Raw genomic sequence first — 11,629 nt, forward strand, 5'->3', positions numbered from 1 at the left:
CCTTTCACTTTAATTTCCATTTCAATCATTGAAGCTCATAGTGACTATGCCCAGTGAAAAAGCCATGCCAGTGTCCTCTTCTGGGAACTGAGATAGATCCCTCAGAAGTATCACAATCAATATATATATATATATATATGTACCTATGATCTCCTTTCAGTTGCTAGAACAGCTGTGTGCCTTCCATCAAAGACTCTCTTCTGGCTTCTAAGGTGGGAGGCAACTTCAAAGACCAGGTTCCAATGGGGAGAGAGAGGGAGCTCTTCCTTTGCTCCTGGGGCACTGGAAACATGCGGTAGAGGTGAGGAGGGAGGAATCATGGTGGGGGACAGGTGGTGGTGTTCCAGGGACATGGGAGGAAACTGCAGTATTGCACTCCTACTTGATGGGCTTGGCCATTCATCAGCCATGAATTGAGAACCTCCTATGTACAGGCTAGGCACATAGCTGTCAACATGAATTGAGAACCTCCTATGTGCAGGCTAGGCACCGGGGATACCTTTGGAACCCCACACAGTCTTTGCTCTCAAGGAGTGCACTGTCTCATCAAGAGAAAATAGATAGAGTCTGTTTTCCCTTCAGCCCAAACAAGCACATTTAGGCCCTAAGGGGCTCACATAAGTGCCCTGCTCAGAGGACTCTCCTTCCCAATCTTCCTACTCCCTTGCTCAAGGTTTGGCTAGGCACAGTTAGTAATAAAAATGATGCTCTTCAGACCAGTGGACACAGCTTTCCATGTGCTTTGGCCAGTATGCAGATGGCTGCCAGACTGCACTATTGAGGATCCTGTTTGGCAGGAACGTGCTCTGATTCTTTAACTGTAGGCTTTGGGGACCAGAAGTGGCCAGGGCCTTAAAGGCAGCTGAAGTGAAGCAGCTCTTCTGCACACTCATCAGCATCAGGCTTCAAGCTGCAGTGAGGCATGGACCCAAGATAACTGCAGTGCCCCAGGTGGGATGCTGCAGTATCCTTGAGAATACCCGTGGCTGCTGCAGGACACACTGAGCACAGTGGGCCGCCGTTGGGTCTGAGCTGCCAGCCGCAGGGTGAGCTGCTGACTCACTGCTGCAGCCTTGAGACCTGTAGCCACTGGAACAGCACGGGGAATTCTTTCTTACTTTAAAGGAGTATGTGATGGAGAGGAGGGCAATGGGATAATGAGTCAAAATGTGAGCCTAAATAGCAGCTGTAACTATTTTCATAGAATTCTTGCGCAGAAATGTTTTTTTTTTTTGAGGCGGAGTCTCGCTCTGTCGCCCCGACTGGAGTGCAGTGGCCAGATCTCAGCTCACTGCAAGCTCCGCCTCCTGGGTTTACGCCATTCTCCTGCCTCAGCCTCCCGAGTAGCTGGGACTACAGGCGCTCGCCACCTCGCCTGGCTAGTTTTTGTATTTTTAGTAGAGACGGGGTTTCACCGTGTTAGCCAGGATGGTCTCGATCTCCTGACCTCGTGATCCGCCCGTCTCGGCCTCCCAAAGTGCTGGGATTACAGGCTTGAGCCACCGCGCCTGGCCTGCGCAGAAATGTTTTTAATCAGCCTTGGAAGGATGCCATATTGGGGAAGTTATTCAATCAGTCGGTCAGCATGTATTAAACACCCATTGTGTGCCTAGCATTTATTGTGTGCTTAGATTATAAGGGGAAAATGAGGAGTGCAAGATGTTCCTTGCCCCACTTGGGGATTATAAGACTGGCACTTAGAGAGCTTTATTCTGTGCCGGACACAGTATTTGATGTGCGCTAGTTTATGTAATCTCACAGTAACACTGTAAAATATTACAGGTATTTTAATTTATTCTACTGTCAGTTGGGAAGTTAGGATTTGAACTATGTCAGTTCAAAGTCAGAGCTCTTTACAACCATGCAAGTCTGTTGTTCGAGAAGTGCACGCAACTGGAGAACAATGCAGGATGATTCATGGTTAAGTGCTAAATCATATTTACAATACAAGCGTTTATGATGAGTCCAGAATAAATTCCTATCAATCTGCAACCCTGAGTCAGCTGAAGTGTGTAGATTTGCTTATGTTTAAACAAATATTGAGCCTGCAGAGGGAGTTTTTGAGAAGATGGAGGGTCAAAATGAGCACTCGTAAGGTTGGTGAGGGCAGCTGTGGGTACCATCAAAGGGGCAACATCAGATGACTTACTGTGAGTCTCAGGCCACTGTGTGCCTAGAATGGCCCTAATTGTTGGGGAAAACACAGAACAATGATTACATATATTTTTGCTCTTTGAGAATTTAGTCTGGTTGGATTTACCTGATCAATTAATCAACTTAGGAACTATTAGCAAAATAAGAGGAGAATGAGGTTCATAAGGGGTTGAAGAGGGTCCATGACCATCCCATTCAATCTTTAGTGGATCAACATTTGTGTTAGCAAGGAGTCCATGGGCCTTTTACCAGATGATATTGACAAAGACTCAAAAGCTCTTAAATGTTCCTGTAGAGATACTGGCTATACGTCCGTGGCAGAGCTGACCAGAACTACCTAAGCCCTCTGGTTTCAAGGATAAGAGATAATCCTAGGCAGCTGTCAGAGAAAGATGTCTCATGAAACTGATGAAACGCCTTTGTCTTTTGGCTGGTAGAGCTGATTTTTCCAGGGACACAAATGTACCAGCTCTCTAACCCAAAGCCCAATGTCTCATACACTTCTCGGGCACTCATTTGGGCTCATGGATTCAGGTTACAGTATCTCCTTTAATCTCTTTCTCTAGTATTTAGTTAAGGTGGTGACTGATGCAATTGACCTGCTCCTACTTCTGCTTTGCCCATAGTTATTAATTTTTTTTTATCCCTATCAGGGACTCTATAAACTTTAGCTGGCTGGCTGAGTTCTGGTGGGGGTTTTAGAAGCTTAAACATTGTGAGGAAGATGAAGAAACGAATAAGATCGGGTAAAGATATCTTCCTGGACAAAATCCTTTGGCGGAATGCCAGAAAAGTAACAGATGAGTTCAGAAGACTTCACGGGCAGAATCTGAGACCCAGACCAGATCAGGGTCCCAGTAACCATGGAGAAAGCAGTTTCCATGACAGTCAAGCAGAAGGAAACTTGTCACTTCATACCTGAAAGAAGTTACTCTGGCACTGTTTTATGGGAATGGAATAATTAAGAAGGTGGGTGTGGTTGGTTATGGGCAAGGAAGAATAGATCAAGCAAAAAAATTTGAGTTGAGGCAGGGATAACCAGAGAAGACTGATAACCATGTTGACTAGTACCAAGCTAAAGAGAATACTGAGGCTTAAATTATAATGATCAAGTTATGTTTATTCTTTTGAAAGATCTCTATTCAGAGAAAATAAAGTTGTTTTTGAACTGGGAGTACCTGGCTCTACCTGTTCCGTACTGCAAGAGACCCTGCGAAGTGGATTATCACAGAAGAATCAAGGGGAGAAGCCAGGGCCCAAAAACCTGTTATTTCAAAGCAAAACCACTGTCTTTGCGTGGTGGTGAGGTAGGATTCTTTCCGTGTGGTTAGACTCACTGAGTAGCTTTCTCTTTGGGGCTCTCTCAGGCCTGTTTCCTGGTGCAACCAGTGACTGAGTGAGACCCATATTCCGTGATAGCTAAGAATTGGGTCTGGGCATGGGCTGGAAATAGAGATACTTAGAAAACTGTTAATTTCTCATCTGGGGGCAGTGGCACATGCCTGTAATACCAGCATTTTGGGAAGCTGAGGCAGGCAGATCGCTTGAGGTCAGGAGCTCGAGACCAGCCTGGCCAACATGGTGAAACCCCGTCTCTACTAAAAATACAGAAACTAGCCAGGTATGGTGGTGCATGCCTGTAATCCAGCTACATGGGAGGCTGAGGCAGGAGAACTGCTTGAACCCAGGAGGCAGAGGTTGCAGTGAGCTGAGATCACACCACTACACTCCAGCCTGGGCAACAGAGTGAGAGTCTGTCTCAAAAAAAAAAAAAAAAAAAAAAAAAAAAGTTGTCAATGCAGGGTTGTGTCTCACTCATCTCTTTATCCTCGGCACCTAAAAAAATTCCCAACACATCATAGTAAGCCAGTTATATATATTGATTGAGCCATTTTAAATGATTCGTGCTTTGGGATTGGCTATGTGGAAGATAAAAGATCTAAAAGACAGTGTCCTGTTTCTGTTGCCTCAGAAGTATTTCTCAGATAATAAAATATTGGCAGATTTCTGGTGACTCTCAAGAAAGCCTGGAAATAGAGCTAAAAAACATGGAGGATAATAAGTTATTCCAGGAATAGAAGAAAAGAAAGTCCCTTCAAGAGAATTTATTGAGGTTTTGGTTTCTCTAAGGATAGTGTGGTATGAGGAGGCAAACTGTTGGAGCAATGTTTGCAGGAAATGTTTTCTCAACATATGAGGTGTTTGTCAGGTGGACGAGGACAGTGTGTGCAGGACGGATGTGGTACAACAAAGTCCAGCCAGGGAACTTCCTGGGGTGACTGTTGATGGGGTGGGTGGGAGTTGCTGTAGCTGGAGCACAGGTGAAAGGTGGAGATGAGACAAAAAGGGCTACAGCTGTATGATTCCATTTTCTTTCTAGAAAGACAACCCTGGTGGGGTGGCTCACACCTGTAATCCCAGCACTTTGAGAGGCTGAGGCAGGCAGATCACGAGGTCAAGAGAACTAGACCATCCTGGCCAACATGGTGAAACCTCATCTCTACTAAAAATACAAAAATTAAGTAGGCATGGTGGCACACGCCTGTAGTCCCAGCTACTCAGGAGGCTGAGGCAGGAGAATCACTTGAATCTGGGAGGTGGAGGTTCCAGTGAGCCTAGATTGGGCCATTGCACTCCAGCCTGGGCAACAGAGTGAGACTCTGTCTCAAAAACAAAAAAACAAACAAAAAAAAACTACCAGAAGGACACCAGGTGCGGTGGCTCGCATGGCTCACATCTGTAGGCAGAGGTTGCAGTGAGCCAAGATCGCGCCATTGCACTCTAGCCTGGGCGACAGAGCGAGACTCCATCTCAAAACAAACAAACAAACAAAATTAAAAAAAAAAAAATGAAGAAGAAAGAAAGACAACCCTGGAACCCTGGGCATAGTGTAGAAGGAGAGGAGGAAGGAATGATGGGGAGGCAGCAGGTCCAGGTAGGATTCAACTGCAATAACCTGAGTGAGAACTGATAAGAACCTGAGCTGGCACAGTGTCCGCCGGCGGGAGAGGAGTCACACTGGGAAAGGAGAGGAGTTGCACCTGACTGAGCTTATCAATTGTCTGAGGTTGGCGGTGAGGGAGCAGAAAGAGTCTGGAAAGGTGAACGTTCAGGGTTTGAGGTCCTGCTGCAAGGGACAACATTCTTTGAAATGTTTTTATCTTAAACATTCATGCAAATTTCTATTATTTTACTTAAAAATATACCAATGTTTGCATTTCTATGAAAATAATACGTAAAACAAGTTTACAGACTGAACTTTCCAAAGCTTCAGAGAAAATGGATATGTAAGAAAACTGTACCATGGTCATGTGTGGTTTCTGATGCTCCCAGCAAATACCCCTTTTGAAAAGTGTGGGAGTCTTCCATGATCCAGGAACACCTCCCCTTGTAACCTTCGTTTTGGCCAAACTGATCTATTTACTGTTCCCTCAGCCTTCTCATGAATATCCTACTTCTCTGGTTTTGGATGTTTCAGATTTTCTGGTGCTTCTCCAGGCCATCTTCCAGGTCCAGCTGAGACACTGCATCCTCCCTCCAGCCTTCCAGAACTATGACCCCCTTCTAGCTCCTTTCTCTGAAATTCTGCAGACTTGTTCTGCCCTGCTTTTATAATTTAACTGTAGATAAAACCATATATAAAAAGAGCTAAAAAAGTATTATGACTATTATTATTATAGGGCTTCAAGGTTGTATGTTTAGTCTTTTTTTTCAAGCAGATTTTAAGTCCTAGATTTTAAGTCAGGGACTATGTCACTGATGTCTTTGTTGCAGCACTCAGCTCGACATATACTTTTTGGATAGATGCAGTCATTCTGTATATAGAAAACAAACTTATATTCAAGTAGAGGGAACAGATGGTAACTTTTTTCCCCAGAATATATCTGTAACTTTAAATTGAATGTTTATTCCCATTAAATGAACTATTTTATTTCCTCTGTAAAGCAAATTTAAGTAGCAGAAAGCCAGGATATCTCCTCTTTTTATGTTTTCTCCTTTGATGTGACCAGTGAAAGGTAGGGCTTGGGTCACCTTAGGTGAGTGTGATTCTGACATTGTGCAAGTGCAAGCACTTTTTCTGTCAAGTCCGCCTGAGCCCAGTTCTTAGCTTTTTAGGCAGACATTTTCCTGCTTGCAAAATCAAAAGATAGAAAAGCTGAGAGAAGTATGATGGGAAATTGCTTTCTAAAGACACCCATGCAGAAGCGTGCGGCTTTCTCTGAAGGCCTCCTCTCCTTATACTAGGTTGAGTATTTCCACCATGTCACACTTTATTGTTAGTGTTGATGGCCTGGGCTCCCCGAGAGTGGAAGCCCCCTGGGGGGATGTCTGTGTCTTATTAGGCAAAATCTCATCAAAGAGTGTATTGGAGTTATTTCTTGAGAGAACATATGAAGAGAAAACTGGGAAATGTACCAGAAGGAGGTAGAAGGAGACAAGGATGATGTGATACTTTTTCAGTCCACTAACGGTCTGAATCTGGTAATTATGGGTTGAGAAAATGGAGAGAAAAAATTCAGAGAATTTCTGGTGAGGCTGTTGATACAAACAGAAAGTCTGAATGAGAGAAGTCAAATTAATAAAAGCAGAAAAGTATGGAATAAATGGATGAGACTATGCTTTGGAGGAATCAAAACACAGTATATCAGTTAAGGGACTTTAGATTCAGAGGAGAAAATGGAGTCTTTTGAGTTCATTTCATCTCCTTTCATATCATCCTGGAACCATGTTCCAACTGGCAAGGCACTAGTTATCTACTGGATCTCTAAATCCTTTAGAGGTGAATTTAACCTCCAAAGTGTGCTTTGAATTGGTGGTTTCTTCACTGTCATTATTATTGACTTCCTATGGCTGCCATAACAATTTATCACACACTTAGTGGCTGAAAACAATACAAATGTATTATCTTATAGTTGTGTAGGCTAGAAGTCTGATATGGATTTCATTGAGCTAAAATGAAGGACTTGGTAGGGCTGCATTTCTTTCTGGAGGCTCTAGGAGAGAATCTGCTTCTTTGCCTTTTCCAGTTTCCAAAGGCCATCTGTAGTCCTTGGCTTGTGGCCCCTTCCCCCATCTCCACACCCAGCAATGTTATAGCTCTCTGCCTAGCTTTCATGATCACATTTCTTTCTTTGATCCTTTGTTTCTGCCTCCCTTTTCCACTCTTAAGGACCCTTTTGATTATTTTGCGCCACCCAGATAGTTCAGAACAGTCTCTGTATTTTAAGGTGAGTTAAAAGTTTCCATCTGCAACCTTAATCCCTTTTTGCCATGTAACCTAATGTAGTAACAGGTGCTGGGAATTAGGGAGTGGACATCTTTGGTAGGCGAGGATTTATTCTGCTTACCACAATCCTTGGTCACCATTATCCTGACCTGGATTGCTGCAAAAGCCTGAGCTCTGCGGGCATCATACAGCCAGCAAAGAACAGAGCCAGAATGTGAATGCAGGAGTCAGACTGCCTGTTAGGCAGTTAGGAAGGCGAGCCTCTCTCAGCCTCAGTCTCCTGTAAAAGGAGGACACTAATAGCACCTACCTCATGGGTTGTTATTGTTGTGAGGATTAAATATATACCTGTCACACAGGGAGCACTGTGTTGGCAATTGTTATTATTGTTACTATTATTAGTTAGTCTCCTGGTCTCTACTCTCAACACTCTCCACTCTGTCCATACTGAAGCTAGAGTGATCTTTCTTAAACACAAGTTGATCATGTTCTTCCTCTTCATGCTATGAAAATCACTTATGCTATGGTCTTTGCTCCCCAACCTCTCTACATTGAGTCCAATTAGGCTGTTTGAAATCAATTGAATGAGGCAGATATTTCACATTTCTGTGCCTTTCTACATGGCACTCTGTTTGTCTGGACTTCCTTCCTCCCCTTGACTCTCTGTCTCACTTCATCCATACTTCAGAACCAATTCTCTGAAATCCTGGGCAGAGTGGATTACCAACTGAACTCTTTTACACCAGCTATGTATCTGTGCTCCACACCACTTACACCCGAGTGAGCCACACTGGCTGTGTAGCTTTTGCCTGGAGCCTGGCACATACTAGACACTCAAGAAAAGAGTGTTGACAGCACTGTGCTGGGAATTTATTCTTTGCAATTTATTGGAGTGTTTTCCTCATGCATTTTTTTCAGGTGTCTCCCTTCCTGTGCTGCCAGAAGCATCCATTTGCCTCAACGAGGATTAGGGTTTCTGTAACAGAAATGCAAAAGGAAAACTAGCTTTTGATGCCCAGAGTAGGAATTATTTTAAAACATCTTTTAGTTTGATTTTTTAAAAATTAAGTAGTTTTGTGAAACCAGGACTTGCCAATTAGAAAGGGCTTTTCAAAACTTCTTTGGCTTTTTTGTGTATTAAAAGCCAGCTTAGTTGAACTAGATCTTAGAGATTATTCCATAGCATAGAGGGGACACCGTTTTCTGCAATTAACCTGGGCATGAAGTTTTGTTGCCCTGAGAAGAAGAAACACAAGTGGCAGAAGTGCATTCCAGAGAGGAAAATAAATGAAAATCTCCCCCTTGGGTCCTGATGAATTTTGGGAAGGAGAGAAGACATCGGGTGGGGAGAGTCTTAGATCGTGCTTCTACCTGGTAGATGTGGGAAAGCCAGAAGCAGAGGACATTTACATTTTCTTAATTTCCTTTAGGGACTCTGGGAGGAAACTGCCTTGGAAGATATTCCTTGTGTCATATGGAACAGTCGTGTTGGAGCAAAGCAAATGGTGAGCTGTGGTTAAGCAGAGGGGGAGCTTGAGCTCAGCTTCTAGAGGCCTTCCTTTCCTCTCAGGTTGAATGAGAAGAATCCAGAAATTTTTTCCTGCCCTACTGAGTGATGCGCCCTGAGTGATCATTGATGAAAAATCATCCATGAGTTCCTGAAGTTGAATAACAGGAAACTGTACTTGTTTTTCAAACCACTTGGCTACTGTAAGAAGCTGCTGGTCACAAAATGCATGTCCAGTCAACTGCAGTCCTACTGGCAACCCTTGGTTTGGGCGTGCAGCAGGGACACTCACTGCTGGCAATCCTGCCATATTTACAGCTTGTGTAAAAATATCATTCTAGGAACTTCGTGTTCTGTTGTCTTCTTTGATGAACTCCAAGTATGGTACTGCCTCACTTAAGATGGTGGGAGTTAGCAAAACGTCTACTCCAGAGTTAAAAGCATTTGCAAAGTCATTAGCAATGAGGCGTTGCACTTTCTGTGCTTTGATGAAATCATTTTCCCAGTTTTCTTTTAATAAGAAAAAGTTTCCTGAGAGAATTCTTCCTCTCAGCACATCATTGAACCCTTCTTGTCTGGTTGAAGCATACATGGCTTCAACCATGAGTGGACACATTGAGTGGACACATCAATGTCACATCTGTGACCATATTGCAGCCCATCAAGTCTTGCCATATTTAATGTCACTTCTGATGTGCAAAGTACGTGATAGCAGACAATTGAATAACTGGTGTGAGGAATGGATACTTCAATTACTTTGGCCCCTTCGACACAAAGAGGTCAATAGCTTTGGACCAAAAAGACTGTACTTCACTTGATAATTCTGGCACAAGATATTCCTTTGGAATTTCTATACATAGTTTGCTCACATCTGCCAAACCAAATGAATGGATGAATAGGGTCCTGTACTGTGGTACAATCATTGGTGTCATGTCCAGCTAGTACACTCAACACAACTGCTGCATCATCCACACATCTGGTTAAGATTCCTGGCACATTCATCAAATTCAACAGGGGAATGAGACCATGATGGGAAACTAAACCATAGCTTGGTTTGAAACCAACAAGCCTGCAGTGGGCAGCAGGATTTCTGGTCGATCCTCCCGTAGCTGATCCTAAAGCCACATAGCATGTGAACGCCGACATAGCAACTGCAGTCCCACCTAAGCTTCCTCCAGTTATCAGCCAGTCTAAATCTTCATTCTTGCTGTGGGGATTCTGCTTCCTCTTTTCTCTATATTGTTTTGAATAACTCAGGGATTTTTAACTGGTCCAAACACACCATCTGTGCTTCCAGATCCCATAGCAAACTCATCTAAATTTGTTTTTCCCATTAGTAGCTCTCCCTGATCCAACAACTTCTGAACTACTGTAGCATTATAAGGTGGTATATAACCTTTCAGCCTGTTTGATGCACATGCTGTCTCAATGCCAGATGTGCTAAAGTTGTCTTTTACTGCAATAGGAATTCCATCTAAATCCCCAAGTGACTGTTCATTCTTAGATCTCTTTTCTGACTCTTCAGTTTGTTTAAAGGCCTCCTCTTCTGATACAGTAATGTAGGCATTTAGAAACTTGGTCTTCTTGATAAGGGAGAGACATTTTTGACAGAGCTCTGTTGGTGTAATCTGGCCTTGTTTCAGTGCTGCAGAAACTTCTCAGAGGCTCTGGCCCAGCATGGTCCTTGTGCCCAGCCTGCCACCACAGGGGCCAGGCAAGGAGGAGAAAGAGGTCATCAGTTGCTGGTGATATTACATGGGCGCAGCCATCTTTAATCATCACTGTGGGATTCTAAAAAATTTAAAAGCCACCTAAAGAGTGTTCCCAGTTTGCAGCACGGTTATAATTCAAAATGTCACTTGCAAGTTGGTTATTTGGAATTCACAAGGGATATGTCTACATAGAAATAGTGTACGTAATTACTAGTGACCAGGTTCTAGCCCAAGTATAACTCAAAATGCAGCTGAAATAGAGCATATTTGAAATAAATAGTTGAAGATCTTAATGGTACAATGCCAATGTTTTAAAAAATATATAACAAAAAATAAATTAAACTAAACCATGTTTATTTTGAATATTTAGTCTTTGAGGGAAACACATATTTAATTAAAAAGGGGTAAGAGGTATATGAAGATCCTAAAGAGGGTGTCTCAGTGACTTTCAGGGTTTCACTGGCTCTTTGTAAATCTGATTTTAACTTGAATGTCTACAGATTTCTCTTTTCTTGTTATTGCTGTTTCTGAGGCATCAATCTTACGTATATTGACTATGAAAATGGATTTCACATTTTTGGGTGGGAGGGGAGACTGGAGAGAATTCCTGTTATGTTCTAGGCCTGGAATCACTTGAGATACATCGAGGGACAAAACAAAGTTTCTGTTTCTGAGGAATTTTCTTTCTTCTGGAGATATTCAGACAACAAACTAATGAAAGACAGATATATCATTGAATATCAAGTAGTGATAAGTGTTTTGAAGAAAAAAATTGGGGTAAGAGATGAGATTTTAGATACACTAACCAAGGCAAATCTCTTGGAAGGAACTGCTGACAGAGTTCCTCGAAGAAGTAGGGAGTAATCAATGTGACTCTGCAGGAGGAAGGATATTCTAGGCAGAGAGAAGTGAAGCTTAAAACCCCATGCATGGGCAGGTTCCAGGAACAGCAGAAGACCAGTGTGAGTTGGGTGGTGTGGCAAGAAGACAGCATAAAATGTGGGGTCAGAGAGGTCGGACGGCCATGAA

The 11,629-nt window shown here is 43.1% G+C and overlaps 1 pseudogene; it reads right to left on the reverse strand.

Moving 5' to 3' along the window:
• Nucleotides 1-898: 898 nt before the first annotated feature.
• LOC105505579 lies at nt 899-10,567 on the reverse strand (annotated as a pseudogene).
• Between the last annotated feature and the right edge of the window lie 1,062 nt (nt 10,568-11,629).

This window comes from Colobus angolensis, unplaced genomic scaffold (genome assembly GCF_000951035.1).
Source record: "Colobus angolensis palliatus isolate OR3802 unplaced genomic scaffold, Cang.pa_1.0 Scaffold126, whole genome shotgun sequence".
In the NCBI taxonomy this organism is placed as follows: domain Eukaryota; kingdom Metazoa; phylum Chordata; class Mammalia; order Primates; family Cercopithecidae; genus Colobus; species Colobus angolensis.